Source organism: Meles meles, chromosome 21, assembly GCF_922984935.1.
Source record: "Meles meles chromosome 21, mMelMel3.1 paternal haplotype, whole genome shotgun sequence".
NCBI lineage: Eukaryota > Metazoa > Chordata > Mammalia > Carnivora > Mustelidae > Meles > Meles meles.
Genome location: NC_060086.1, coordinates 5,335,911 through 5,351,055, shown reverse-complemented (window position 1 = coordinate 5,351,055; position 15,145 = coordinate 5,335,911).

Genomic DNA, 15,145 nt, shown 5'->3' with positions numbered 1-15,145 from the left:
CAGACACTCTGGGGCACCTGGGTGGCTCAGTCATTGGTTGTCTGCCTTCAGCTGAGGTCATGATCCCGGGGTCCTGGGATCAAGCCCCCCATCAGGTTTTTGCTCTGCAGGAAGCCTGCTTCTCCCTGTCCCACTCCCCCTCTTGTGCTCCCTCTCTCGCTGTGTCTCTCTCTGTCAAATAAATAAATAAAATCTTATTTTTTTTCTTTTTAAAGGCAGAAACTCCACGTGTTGGTGAGGCTATGGAAGAACTGAAATTCTCATCCACTGCTGATGGGAATGTAAAATGGTGCAGCAACTTTTGGGGAAAAAAAAGCCTGGCTGTTTCCAAAAAGTTAAGCACAGTGTTAACCATATAGCAAAGCAATTCCACTCTTAGATATGCACCCTGAGCTGAATATACATTCACACAAAAACTTGTCACACACATGGTCATTTCAGCGTTACTCATAATATGCAAAAGGTGAGAAAGACCCCAATGTCTGCCAACTGAAGAATGGATCAATGGAAAATGATTTTCATACCGTACAGTATTATTTAATAATAGTTATTTGTTAAATATTTATTCACTTAAAAAGAAATACTGATGCCATAACATAGACAACCTTGAAAACATTATGCTAAGTGTAAGAAGTCAGCCATCAAAGGCTACATATTCTATGATTTCATTTTCGTTTGTGAAATGTACAGAATATGGGAATTCTCAGAGACAGAAAGTAGATCAGTGATTGCAAAGGGCTGAGGGAGGTGCCTATAGGAAGGAACAGCTCAATGAGGACTGTGTTTCCTTTGGGGTCATGAATTTAAAAGAGTGAATTTGGGGGCGCCTGGATGGCTCAGTCATTAAGCATCTGCCTTCAGTTCAGATCCTGGGATCTGATCAGACCCCAGGATCCTGGGGTCCTGGGATCGAGCCCTGCATTGGGCTCCCTGCTCACTGGGAAGCCTGCTTCTCCCTCTCCCACTCCCCCTGCTTGTGTTCCCTCTCTTGCTGTGACTCTCTCTGTCAAATAAATAAATAAAATCTTAAAAAAAAATAAAATGGTGAATTTTACAGCACGTGGATTGTATCAGAGTTTTAAAAAATGAGTGGCACAGACCCAGGGTTCTTTGGGTGATAGGCTGAAGGAGGGACCAGTTTGGCCAGGATGTGGCTGACAAAGGGGTCTGTCCCTATTCCCTGTGATCTCACCCTAAGGCCAGCAGACCCCAAGATGACTCTTGTGACCCAGAGCACAGGGAGGCTACCACTCATGGCAAATGGGGCTCTCTCAGCCCAAAGCTGTTGAGTCCTCCGTGCACTTTTTACCTTCTGTTTTTGAGTTTCCATCCCTCTTGGAGAAGAGAAGCAGAAACCGCTGACAAGTCTGGAAATTGGAAATGTAAATGAAAAAGGGATTCTCCTGGGAGAGTCGGGCTATGCCGCACCTCCCCCACTTAATCACAGGGCGCCGCAGAGGCTCCCGGCCCAGGGACCCAGCAGCAAACGCAGCTGGAATGGTTCACCATCCATCTCTCAGACAACGCGAGTGGCCCTGGGTGTTCTGCCAGAAGGAAGCAGTGGCGGCTGGTTCTTAATGTCCAACGCCAAGCACGTTAACTGATGGGTCCCTGTCTCTATCACCTCTAGGTGGAACAGAGAGCAACAGTTTGGGCCATGTTTTTGAACCTGATTAGCAGGTTGCTGTGGTTTAGGGTGGACATCCACTCAAGAATCAGTGGAATGGACTGGGTCTATTCACAGTGGCGTAGGCTGAGTCCTGTAGGTACCCTCTGGGCAGCAGCAAGCAGGTTAGACACGTTCCTAGAGACCAGGTAGGCAGGGACCTTCATTTCACAGATGCTCAGAGAGGCTGTGGGACTTGGCTGAGGAAACAGAGCTCATTGCGAGCAGATCACGGGCTGGAAGTCAGATCGCCTGTTCCCACATTTATTATCTAACAACTTGGTCCACTCTTCCTCTCAAACGACAGGTTTAATGACACTTGGTCTTTTGGCTATGTCCCTCTGGAACCCCAGAGAATCTGTCTCCTCCTCCCTCCCTCCTTTCCCTCCTTTCCCTTCCTCCCTCCTTCTTCTCCCCTTTTCACCTCCTCCCCATCCCTCTACTTCTTCTCCTCCTTCTCCTCCTCCTGTCTTTCTTCCCGTCCCTCACTTTCTTTCATTTCTCACAGAACCGAATAAAATCTGTCAAGGCACCACATAAAGGTCCAGAAATAATGAGAGATTTTCCCCTCCTTCTATACAGCTGAACATCTCACTTGTTTCCTCAAATTTTTAGAAAATTTGATAGACAAATCTATATAGGATTTCTCCATGAAATTTCATAGACAAATCAACATTATTACTATCACCACCTGGAATTCATTGAATACCTACTGAACGTCAGGTCACCAAAAACTCCATAGCCAGGGAGTTGTAATCCCAAGTCACTGCATGCAAGTTAATTTCAAGGATGATTAAGGAAAAAACTCCCGCTCCTTCTCATAGCTAGAGCAGGACTCAGACCCTTTTGGACTGGAACTTTGAGGGAGGAATGTGACATCATTGTCACCTGTGGACCTCCTCAGCCACAAGTAGTTCTGGGAAGATGCTGGTTAATGATTTTTCTTTACTGGTTTCCGTAGCGCCCGTGGAAACCCAGAGTTGGCTTGCACACCTGGATAAGACACTAGATAACCTTAAGTTTTCTCCCCTTATTCCCTAATCCCTTCTTTTTCTCTCAGTTTCCCATTTCAAGCCTAGCCTTCCTTACTTCCTATCCAAAATGGCATGTAAAGCCTTCCTGATTCTCTAAGGGAGACGGGGTCCTTCCCTCTTCTGCATCTTCTCCTCTTTGGGGCAACAACAGGGGAAAAAAGGCAGGTAAATCCCAGGGCTTGAAGGATTCTGATGGACTTAGCACAATCTGCTTAGGGTGGGAAACTGAGGCACAGGAAGGCTCAGAGTGCAGAGAATTTGGTTTCCAGTGACGTGAAGCCTCAGTGCAAAGCCACTGAGCAGGGAGGGGACTTTTTCCCCTCCCTGTGGAAGGGAGCACAGACAGGAGGGGTTTCTAGGTGGCTACTCAGGGTTTGAAACTCAGGACCCAGGTTAGCTGTGAGTCCCAGGTGGAGTGAAGTGAATACAACCTGTTGATGTCAGGTAAGGGCCTGGGGCTCTGGAGAGTACCCTGCACCTGTTCCTTCCTCCTGGTGCTTCTTGGGCTGGAAACCCTTGTGTAGGAGCTCTGGATCCCATCAGAACTGCATGGACTGAGTGTTGGTCTGGGCTGGGCCCAGAATTTGTGCAAACTCTTTCTCTAAACCCTTCTCCAGAAATTCAGGGGTCCTAGACTCCTCCCCTTCTTCTGTATTCTACCCAATCAACCAGGACAGGAGGATAGGAACCATTCAGATTACATAACAACGTACAGGGTCTCGTGCCTGTCTATCCATTCATCCTTACCAACCCCTGTTCTCCATCTTGTAATTTAGGCTTCAGATACTTTTCAGTTCTCTTCGTCTCAACACGCCATGCTCTCCCAAGTCCCCATGCCTTTGCCCAGCTGACAGTAGCTTGCCCCTTCTGGCCATTGTAGAAGATGCTGCCCATGCCCCATCTATAGCTCACAGACCTTAAACTTGTTAGTGTGTCTGTCGGCCTTGCAGTGGCTGGAGATCTGCATCTGTGTCTGAGGACTTTGCCGGGGCCAGGCACGGCCACTCTGTCTGTGCACGGCAGGCTGAAGCGCTGAGCCCTCGACCATCCCCACCGGGAGGAGAACTCAACGTTGATGCACGTGTGTGTTCCTCAGCCTCCTTGGCTCTCAAGTGAGATAATTCTGAGACAGGCATTTGGTACCTGTTCCAAGAGTTTCTGACTTAATAATACACCCTCACAGGTTGTCTCGCCTTGTTTTTATCCATCCCCTTTTCTCTTTCTGGTGTGCATGCGTTTCCCGAGTCAACTTCTCAGCCTCAGGGCTCCTGGGTGGCTCCATCAGTTAAGCCTCTGCCTTCAGCTCAGGTCATGATCTCGGGGTCGTGGGATGGAGCCCCACATCAGGCTCCCTGCTCAGGGGGGGTGCCTGCTTGTGTACATGCTCTCTCTCTCAAATAAATAAGATTTTAAAATAAATAAACAAACTTTTCATCCTCAAATCCTTGCTTCAGATTCTGTTTGTAGAGTGAATCCAATCTCAGACACAAACTAATAATCTCAATGATCTCATACTTAGAGTTTCTACTGAAATATTGTTTCCTTGAAAGATTTTTCTGTGCAGTAAGGGTTCTGTTCTCGGTATGCCGAGGTTCCTGTCTGCATAGCCCCATCGGGGACCACGTTATACTAGTTCCTAACTGCATGTTTTCCTGACAGGGTCATGCCACCATACTTTGCCCCTGGAAGTCGGGACTGTGTGTGACCCTTCTTTCTGTCTATAACACCTTTCCACCACTTCCTATAGGGTGGGTATCAGCAATGAGATTGTGATTTTGCCCAAACAGTTGGCAGGTGTCAAGGGTCAGAGGAAAGAGCATTGAATATGGAGACGAGAGACTGGCTGGGTGTCCTCCTCTGTCAAGACATTACTCGTGTAACCAGAGGCAAACTCCCTAACCTTCCATGATCTTTTCATGTGGAAGTCATAGGTTGAAGGCAAGATTTCCATGGTGGCCTCCTCCATACTTAATAGAGGGTTAAAAAAAGCCTTCTCTTTGGCACACCACCAAAGACACCACTCACTGAGGGTTGGGTGTCCACCCTGAGGACTGACCGCCCACACACTCCCTCCCATATTTACTTTTCTTCCCCTAAGGTATTGAAAGGAAGTTCCCCAAATCCCCAGAGCTGGGTCAGCAAGTTTGGTATCTCCCAATGGTGATGGCTTCGTGCTCCAACGGAGCCACAAAACACAGTGTAACTTTCCCTTCCGTGAAACTCTCAGTAGCAATGGAGAGGGAGCTACTCTCTCCTGCCCTCCCCGCTCCTTCCTTCATTAGTCATGACTCATTAATTGCCACTGGTGAATGAGTTTTCATGATCTAATTCAGAGATGTTTTCAGCTAAAGATCAGGATATAGGCTTTTGGCTTAGCTAATGAAATATCTAATGAATTTGCATTAGTGACCATTACAGACAGGACACCTAGGAGGGAAGGGGCAATCACAACCCTCAGCTGATGCCACTTGCTAACGGCTCCTTGAAGGGGAAAAGCACGGTCTTTGTGCTCATGTCCCTAATGGAGGACTCTATTCTGGAGACTTGTGCCAGAAGGAGGGGCTGGAACAAGACGCATTTTGCCTTTCTCTTCCTCTCTTTCCTGCTGTGGTTCTACCTTCAAACCAAGCCATGATGTAAAGTGTGCTTTTCAAATGTGAATGTTACCTCCTCAAAATAGGATGGAGTCAAACACTTGCAGGACGGTGAGATGATTTTAATAACAACAGCAACAAAAATAACAAAAAACAAAGATATTCTGGATCTAGAATAATGACCCAACAAAAAGGGCAGACTCCTTCCCTAATCCGATGGGAATCTAAGCAAATCTAAGCAAACAATGACCCCAGAAAGTCGGTGAACATTTGAAATACCATCACAGAATCCATGCTTCACTTCCCTATAGCAGGGTCTGTGACTCAGTGGGTCTTTTCTTATGGCTCCCACATACTCCTGTCCTTGTCTCATACGGCGAAAACATCAGCTGAAGCCGGCAAAAACCTGGAGGAGAAAAGTTTTATATTGTTTGTTTGCTTGCTTATTTTTTTAAATCAGTGAGCATAATCATTTGGTGTTGACAGCTTTTATGACGTCTGTTGCAAGCCAAGCTAGCAGGTCCAAGCAGAGTCTCAAACAGGAAGTCTAAGCGAGTTCAGGCATAATTTGGAGGCAGGAATGGCAGCCCCCAGTTCGGCTGGATGCACACCGACACGCCCGCTCCCAGTGGCTCCCATCTCCCCGCCATCACTCCCAAAGATCCCGGGTAGAAGAGGGGCCATCCTCCGCAGTCCCCAAGGGAAGTGCAGTCACCACTTTTGGGTATGCGAGTTGTGTTTTAGACTGATTTTCCCTTCTTCCTCCTTCCCCCCCCTCTATAATTTACTTTGGCTTGGTTGTCAGGCCATCTCCATTGACCTCCTTGAGTCTTTTTCTGGCTTCGTGACTGGGCAGTCTTCCACACCGGAAGGTGAAAAATGCTTCCTTTATTCTCCTGCGGGTTCCTCAATCTTTGTCTTTCCGAGTGTCTGGTTGGGGCCAGTTCTTTTCAGGAGTTTGACAGCTTTATGCACCAGCTAATGCTTCTCATGTGACCTCGGGTGCTTTTTCATGGTCAGAGGGACGCTCTCTTGAATTTAAGAGGTCGGGATGGTGGAGAGGGAGGTCTGGTACAAGGGGGAAGGTAAAAATTACTACTCCCTTCAGGAAGCTGTCATATATTTTTCAGCCCCCGGTGACCATGGCAGTGAGGAGGACTGTGTCTTACACATCTACGCTGCCTTAGCACTTAGCATGGCCCTTGGAGTACATGGTCGGGGCCAGAAATGTGTGTGAAATGAATAATGGATTAATGAATGAATTTCAGACTGTCTTCTCCATGGCAAGAAAGCTGGAGAAAGACCACTCTCCAAACTGAGGTCCTGGGGCGGCTGGGTGTCTCTGTCGTTTAAGTGTCCAACTCTTGATTTTGGTTCAGGTGGTGATCTCAGGGTCGTGGGATCGGCACAGTTTGCTGGTTCCTCTCCCCCTACTCCTTCCCACTTGTGTGCTCGCTCACTCTCTCTCAAGTTAAAAAAATGAAATCTTTTTTTAAAAAAAAAAAAAAGCCTGAGGTCTCATCCCTAGGGGAACACAGAGTTAGATCTGGGATATGGAGACCAAATTTGGGATTGATATTGTGACCTAAGCCATTCTGCTCAAGAAGGACGTTGATGATTGTCAACACAAACCCTATCTTTGTTACCCTAAAAAGATATCAAAGCTTTGTCTCCAGAATGTCCCTTGCTTTTTCAAATGTACACTTGATTTCAGAGGAGTAGAATGGGCATTGGAAAACTACAGTCATTCTGGAATGTCCCACTGGAAGGGGACACAGTGGTCCAGGCATCAGGAAGTAGGAGTTACCATTCCAGGCATCCTGCCTCCAACAGGAAGCCTGTCCAAGCAGTGGAGTGGCCTGAGGCAGCTCTGAGTGTGTGCAACTGGTCTGAATCTTAGATGAGAAACCACCATGTCCTTTCATGTTGTTATTGGGTTGCTGATGATGGCCCCAGTCCATTTTCACCTCCTCCCTAGAGTAATCTGCCTCATCCCGGCCTCCAGAAAGGAGTGCTGAAAAGCCCCATTTTGCTCTGCATTGAAATCCGGTTTTCTCCTTGGCTAGCGCTCCATTAACTCAGGGCCTGGGAGGAGCAGCCCGAGGTCTGGATGGTCTCTGCGGGTGTTGGGGAGATGGTCCTGACTGTGCCCCTTACCTCCCACCCCAGCCGTGGTTTTGGCCCCTTCCTCACTCTGCTGACAGCTTCTTCTAGGGATGCCCCACAGCCCACCTCAACCATTCCCCAGGGACAGCAAACCGAAGCTGCAACATCTTCAGTTCACCTTTCCCCCCTGTGTTTTCAAAATAAGGGACTTCACAACAACGAAAAAAGAGGGGAAAGACCTTATCTCAGAATGAGGAACAGTAACTGCGACAGAAAGTATTAAGCGATGCTTCACCGAGAAGTATATCATAATGGTCCCATTTTCCCATTTTCCGCGTAACCGGTAAAGACTCCATCACACGTGATGGGTGTTCACAGCACTGTTCACTCTGTCGCTGGAAGCCCCCAGCACCCCCGTGGGTGCAGGTCAGGGCTGGGTAAGTGGCTCAGTGCAGCGAGTGTGGACCTCACAGAATCACAAAGAAGTTTCCGGTTCCCCAAATGTTACATCGAACACAACCACAGCACGATTATCAAGATTCAGGACTTGGTCTGATGCCATTTGTACACATTCTTCACTTTTCCCCACGTTTCCTCTTCTGGTCCAGAATTTCCTCCAGGGCTGCACATTCTCTTCAGCAGTCTGTCTCCTTATCCTCGCTTCATCCTTCAGGCTCTTCTACGATTCCGCTACTATTGTTATGACTATTCCTGTTCTCCTGAAACCTTCCATCTTCTTTATTATCAAATAAACTAGATTTGTCTTACAGAACTTGCCTCCTAGCCTTGATACGCAGTGACTTGGACCTTTGTTGCTGTTTGCATAGGTGGTAATTACACAGGGCACGTTTGTGTGGTGCCCCGATCCGAGCTTCTGGAAGGTAAGCTCCTGATCAAGTCTCCCCCACCTCCCGGAGCCCTTGAATCTCAACGCAGTAACGTATTGTATTGTGTGCACACACCCGGTGCAATGGGAATGCAAGAGAGATGCTGTGGGAACAAGCATCGTCCTGTAGCTCGCTGGACGCCAACCGAGCTGACTCCCGAAACATCAGCAGTTCTCACCCAGATGAACAGGTGCCAGAGAGGCACCGCTCCCCGCAGGGGTAGCATTGGGGGAGCAACCAGGAAGGGGAGAGGGCGTGGAATCCCAGCTGAAGTCTGCTCCCTGTACTCACCTCCCGGCTCCAGGCTGTACCTGCATGCCAAGGGTGCCTTTTCCCAATCAGCACAAAGGTGCCAGTGTCCGCTTCCCTCCTCCAGGGGCACTGAGCCCAGAGCAACGTGTCAGCGAGCCAGCCGCTTTCATACAGGACTCACAGAGGCGGTGTGAATGATTCAGAGGAAATGTGCCACCGCTGAGAAGGCGTCTCTAAGCGTGGAGGCAGGTGGGGGCACCTGGAAAGCCGTCATCACGCAGGAAGGTGGCGAACACGGAGGGGTCCCACATGCATTTCCTCCGCTGGGAGGGGTGACAGGCCCAGCTCCCTGCCGACCGCTCTCGCTGTAGCGAGCACTTTAATGGCGCCTTTACTTGGGTAAGGTTTCTTTTTCACCATTGAGGCAGTCACTCCTCATGAAAGGAAATTTTGAAGATAAGAAAAAGCAAAGGTCCGAACCAAAATAATTAATTATTGCTGCCCCCACTGCAGGAAAGCACAACTAATCCCTGTTCGTGTTTGGGGCTCAGCTCTGGAACTCTTCGGTATTACGGATGGTTTTCTTAACGTTGCAATGCTGGTACATGATTCTGCTTTGAAACATTCTAACAAATCATGGATGTTCGCTGTTATTCTGTCAGTCAATGTATTACACCAATTAGGTATTATTTCCTCGATTTTAGTATCCGTGTGATGTTTCACTGAAAGACTATAAATGGGTTCTGCAACCTTTGCACTGTAGCTGGCCTTCATGGGATCTTTAACGCTTATCATTAAAAATGATACTTTCTCCTAATTTATGATTATTCTCCTAAAATTCTAGAAGTGTTACTACTTCGTTAAAGGCCACCAATATTTTGAGAATTACACTTTACCTTTTTACTATTCCATTTACTTCATTCATTCATAAATTCATTCGTGTGTGTGTGTGTGTGTGTGTGTGTAGTTTTACTGGGTTCCAACCGTGTTTCAGAAGCTGTGCTTGGAACTGGGCATTCATTAGGGGGGGAAAAGGTCACAATCCCATTCTTTTTATGGCTTACTAATATTCCACTGTGTGTGTGTGTGTGTGTGTGTGTGTGTGTGTGTGTGTGTGTTTATATGTGAGATCTTTTCATTTGCAACAACATGGACGGACCAAGGGGGTATGGTACTAAGCAAAATGATACAGAGACAGAAAAATACCATATGATTTCACTCATATGTGGGATTTCAGAACCCAAAGAACAAACAAAGAAAAAAAGAGAAATAAACAAACAAAAAATAGACTCTTAACTACAGAGAACAAACAGGTGGTTGCCCGAGGAGAGGCAGGTTGGGGGGATGTGGTGAAATAGACAAAGGGGATAAAAGGTCACTTATCTTGGTGAGGACTCAGAACGTGAGGAATTGTTGAGTTTCTATATTGTACACCTGAAACTAATGTAACACCATACGTTAATTATACTTCCATGAAAAAGATCACAATCCCTCTGTCTGTGAACGTTGTAAATCTAATAAAGGAAAAACTTCAGTCAAGGAATCAAACAACACATGTATAGTTCAAAACGGTGATAAATGAATGTTATGAATAAAAAATGCGAGATATTCTGAGAAAGTACTGTGGAGGAGTCCAAGTGAGATGGGAAGTAAGTCAGGGGAAACTTCTCTATGGACCCGAGCTAAAACCCAGAGGTGACCTAGGAGTTAGATACACTAAGAGTGCAGCAAGGCATTGGCCATATAGAGGACACAGCATGTGCAAAGGCCCAGAGCACAAACAGAGGATGGTATGTCAGGAGCCAAAAGGAGACCATTGCTCCCTGAGAGCAATGAGCAAAGAGTGAGCACAAGTTGAGGATGGACAGGTAAATTTGGAATAAATAACTTAAGGACATGTAGTTTTAACGTAAATGCTCTTGGATGTTAGGAAACCATTGGAAGGGCTTAGACAGGGAAATAACATAATAAGATCTGGTTTTTTTTTTTTTTTCAAAGGTTGGGGGGCAGGTTGGGGGCAATTGGAGATGATCACTGAATGGTGTGGGGTTTCCTCTTGGAGGAGTGAAAACAATGTCCTGAACTGAATTGTGGTGATGGATGTCCAACCCTGTGAAGTTACTAAAACCTTTCAATCATACACTCTAAGTGGGTGAATTGTATAGTACGTAAGCTCCATCTCAGTAAAGCTGTTCAGGGAATGTGCAGCTGGTCTCAGTGGAGATGCATTGTGGACGACAAGAGTGAGGCAAGTAGGCAGTTTGTTTGACGGGTTCTTCTGGGGTCACGGCTGCTCAGAAGGCAGCTGTGGACAGATTTCAGACGTACCTTGTGCTCACTTTTCTTTCTTAGACTGTAAGCTTCTCAGGGCTGGAAATTCCCATTCTTTTGCTAAACACACTCTTTTCCCCAGCTTTAGTGAAGTGTAATTGACAATTAAAATTGTAACATATTTAAAGTGTATACCTTGCTGGTTGGATATATGTATGCTATGGAAGGAGTCCCATGACCATGTTAATTAACACAGCCATCAACTACATAATTATCCTCTTTTTTTGGTGAGAATACTTAAGATCTGCTCTCTTAACAGATTTCAGTTGTACAATACGATATTATTAACTACTGTCATAAGGCTGTACATTAAAGCCTCAGAACTCCTTTATCTTATAACTGAAAGTTTGTATTCACTTACCAACCTCTTCCCACCTCTCCCATCCCACCAGCCCCCCTTGCAACCACCATTTTGTTCTGTTTCTGTGAGCTCACCTTTTTGTGGGGGAGATGGCGATTCTACATATAAGTGATACCATGCACTACTGGTCTTTGTCTGGCTTATTTCACTTAGCATAACACCCTCTAATTTCATTCACGTTGTCATAAATGGTAGGGTTTTCTTCTTTTGGGGGGCTAAATAACATTCCTTTGTCTATAGACAGGCCACATTTTCTTCATCCCTTCAACTGCTGATGGATCCTTAGGTTGTTTCCATGTCTTGGCTGTTTTAAATTGTGCTGTAGTGAGTAGAGGAGTACAGATACCTCTTCCATATTGTGAATTCAATTTCCTTTGGATATATACCCAGTAGTGGAATTGCTTAGATCAGAGGGTGCTTCTATTTTTAATTTTTTAAGGTGACTCCACTGGTTTGTGTTCCCACCAGCAGTACCCGAGGGCTCCCTTTCTCCACATCCTTGCCAACATTTATTATCTCTTATCTTTTTTTTTTGTTTTTGATAATAGCTATCCATAAATGTGAGTTGATATCTCCTCATGGTTTTGATTTGCATTTCCCTGATGATGAGTGATGAGTATCTTTTCACGTGCCTGTTGGCCATCTGTACATGGTTTTTGGGGAAAATGTCTACTCAGGCCCTCCACCCATTTTGTTGTTGAAATGTTTTATTTTATTATTATTATTTTTTAAGTATTTTATTTATTTGTCAGAGAGAGAGGGAGAGGGAAGAGAGAGAGGTGAGCGTGCAAACCAGGGGAGCAGCAGGTAGAGGGAGAAGCAAGGAACATGATGAGGGGCTCAATCCCAAGACCTTGGGATCTTGACCTGAGCCAAAGGCAGATGCCCAACCGACTGAGCCACCCAAGCATCCCAGCGACATAAATTATTATCTTGCAGTTCTGGAGGCCAGATCCTGGGCTAAGACCAAGTTGTTGGCAGAGCTGTATTCCTTTCCGGAGGTTCTAGGGGATAATCCATCTCCTTAAATTTTCCACTCCCTAGATGCTTGTCTGGATCCCTTGGCTCATGTCCCCTTCCATCTACAAAGTCATCAGGGGCGAGTAACCCTTTCTTGTGATGTCATTCCCCCATTTCTCACTGTTCTGCCTCTCTCTTTCCTATTTAAAGACCTGCATGATTACACAGCACCCACCCGATACTCCATGATAATCTCCTTATGTTAAGACACGTCGCTCAGCACCCTTAATTCCCCCTTTGTCATGTAACATACCATTTTAACACATTTCAGAAAGTAAGATGTGGACAACTTTAGATGGCCATTATTCTACCTACCTCCAGTCTCCAAAGATTCAAATCCCACATATAAAATACATTTACCCTTCCCCAAAGTTCTCAACCCATCACAGTTGCTTTGGCCAACGAGCCAGTGGCAAACGTGACTCAGCAGAGATACTGAACAGCATCTGTGTCCTGTTAACTTGCACTCCTGCTATTCTGAGAAGTCTGAGCTGTCCGGGAACAAGCCTGGTAGATGATGAGAGATTCAGGGTCAAGTCATCCTTGGTGGTCCAGTCAACCACTAGAGGCAGAATCTAACCAAAAGTTGTTATCTAATATTTAGTACTAGACAGATAGCTATGCATGTGTTGATACATCAAACCCATCGACTAGATAGTGGGGAAGGGTGTATGTTGAGAAACTAGGGAACTGGGGACAGAATGTGAACACATTTTAATGCTTGGTAAGGCATGTAGCCATTGTGTTTTATGCAATAAAAGGCAATAGCCATTTTCTTTCCAGAAGGACAGTGACAAGATGAACAAGGACTGCCAAAACCTTTTTCTCTCTCTCTGCCCACGCTTTGCTACCTAGCATCATGCTGAGGGTCACTGCTGGTGTTTCATAAAGAACTGATTACAGCCAGGCAGGACGGAGCCCTGTGGAACGCTGTTTTCAGGGGCTTCATCGTTCTGCTGCTCTTAGCAGCTGTGTGATTTTCAATCTTTGTTAATTCCACACGTTGCTTTGAGTTATGGTGTCGGAAACTCTTACCTGACTTTAGTTTACTGTCTGTCGCTTTGCTCTGCCCCCTTTTAGCCCCCTTCAGGGGATGCACCTGTTCTCTGCTTGTCTTTGTGAGGGTTCCCTGAAATAGCTCCAGACTGTGAAATGCATCTCTATCGATTTCTAGAGAATTCTATCAGTAGAAAGCCAGCCTAGACCCCATGTGAAGTTTGCCTGTTCTCATCTTCCCTCTGTAATCAGGGACACTTCATCTTTTAAAGATCCCTTATTAAAATGTAAGGTTCAGGGGCGCCTGGGGGGTTCAGTGGGTTAAGCATCTGACTCTTGGTTTCAGCTCAGGTCGTGATCTTGGGGTCCCAAAATTGAGCCCTGCCTCAGGCTCCACACTCAGCACAGAGTCTGCTTGTCCCTCTCCTTCTGCTCCTACCCCTGCCCTGGAATAAATAAATAAAATCTTAAAATAAAATAAAATAAAATGTAAGGCTCAGAGAAGGTCTGTGAAGTGCGAAATTTTGCGTTCTCTTTCTTCTTTTTTCTTACTATAAATTTCTGTGCCTACTTCATTCCATTCAATGAGGAATCAGTTAGGCTACCCCCCTCCCCCCGATCTTTTCTCCCTCTCCACGATCCCCCATTTCCTTTGTCCTTTTCTGTGTTTTTTTTTTTTTTTGTCTTGCCTTCTTCATGATTATTCAGTCTTGCTGAAATCATAATCCCCAGGCTGTTTAAAATGTATTTATTACCTCATTTGTTTAACGAGAAGGTACACAAAGTAAGCATTTTTATTTTATGGAGTCTGCTCATGTTGTCTATGACCAAGAAATTAGTCGATTGACCCTCTGTTACGCCCAGCTCTCACATTCATGGTTCATCCACTTAGCTCCTCCAGTGGTCACCAGCTTCATTCAAGGATTCCAGTGAATTAAAAATATTATCAGAAAATAACAATTGACCTTGAGTATAAAAGTATTAACCAGAGACAATCAATCCCTTTCCCAGATTTAATAAACACTTAGAACGTATTAAGTGTCCCTTAAGGAGTAATTAAAGAACTTGGCTCTTTTGTTGCAAACACACGTCATGAAGGGTCAGACACCATGTGCACATCTGGCAGTTGCGGGTGAACATTAGCCAAATGGTGGACATTGGATATTGCGCTCGCAGAACCCGATGCTCCCTGGTAGGTGACTATGGTATCTCCAAGCACGACGTTCTCTTAAAGCCAAATCAGGGAGTAACACCACCTGCCCCAAATTGCTTCTTCATTGCTTCTTTGGGCTGATTCTTTTCTGTTGCATCTATATTGTAATGACAATAATAGTAAGAATTTATGGCACATCTTGCAAAATTGCCTTCCATGAGTGATAAACATATGGGCTGCTATCAGAAGGGTGTGATTACGCAGACTTTATACCACAGTGGTCAGTATTGGGAAATACCATGTTTTTAACGGCTACCCTGAGGAATCATTGACATGTGGTGACCTGCACACATGTAAGGACACAGTCTGATAATTGGCGACTCGCGTATACACCCACGAAACCATCGCTGCAGTCAAGATAGGGAACATCTCCATCACCCCTCCATCCTCCTGAGCCTCTCTGTCCCAGTTCCTCAGTCCCAAGCGCCTGACCCTTGCCTGGCAACCACTGATGTTTCTGTCGCTGTGGATTAGTTTGAACTGTTTCGAATTTTAAACAAACGGAAGCATACCGTACCAGCCTCTCAGCATAATTACTGCGAGATTCTTGCATTGGACAGAGGTATCGATAGTTCATTCTGTTTTATTGCAACGTAGTATTCCATTGGAAGGATAAATCACAGCTTGTTTCATCCACTCACCTGCTCTCGGATGTTTGCATGGATTCGAGCTGTTGGCTACTATA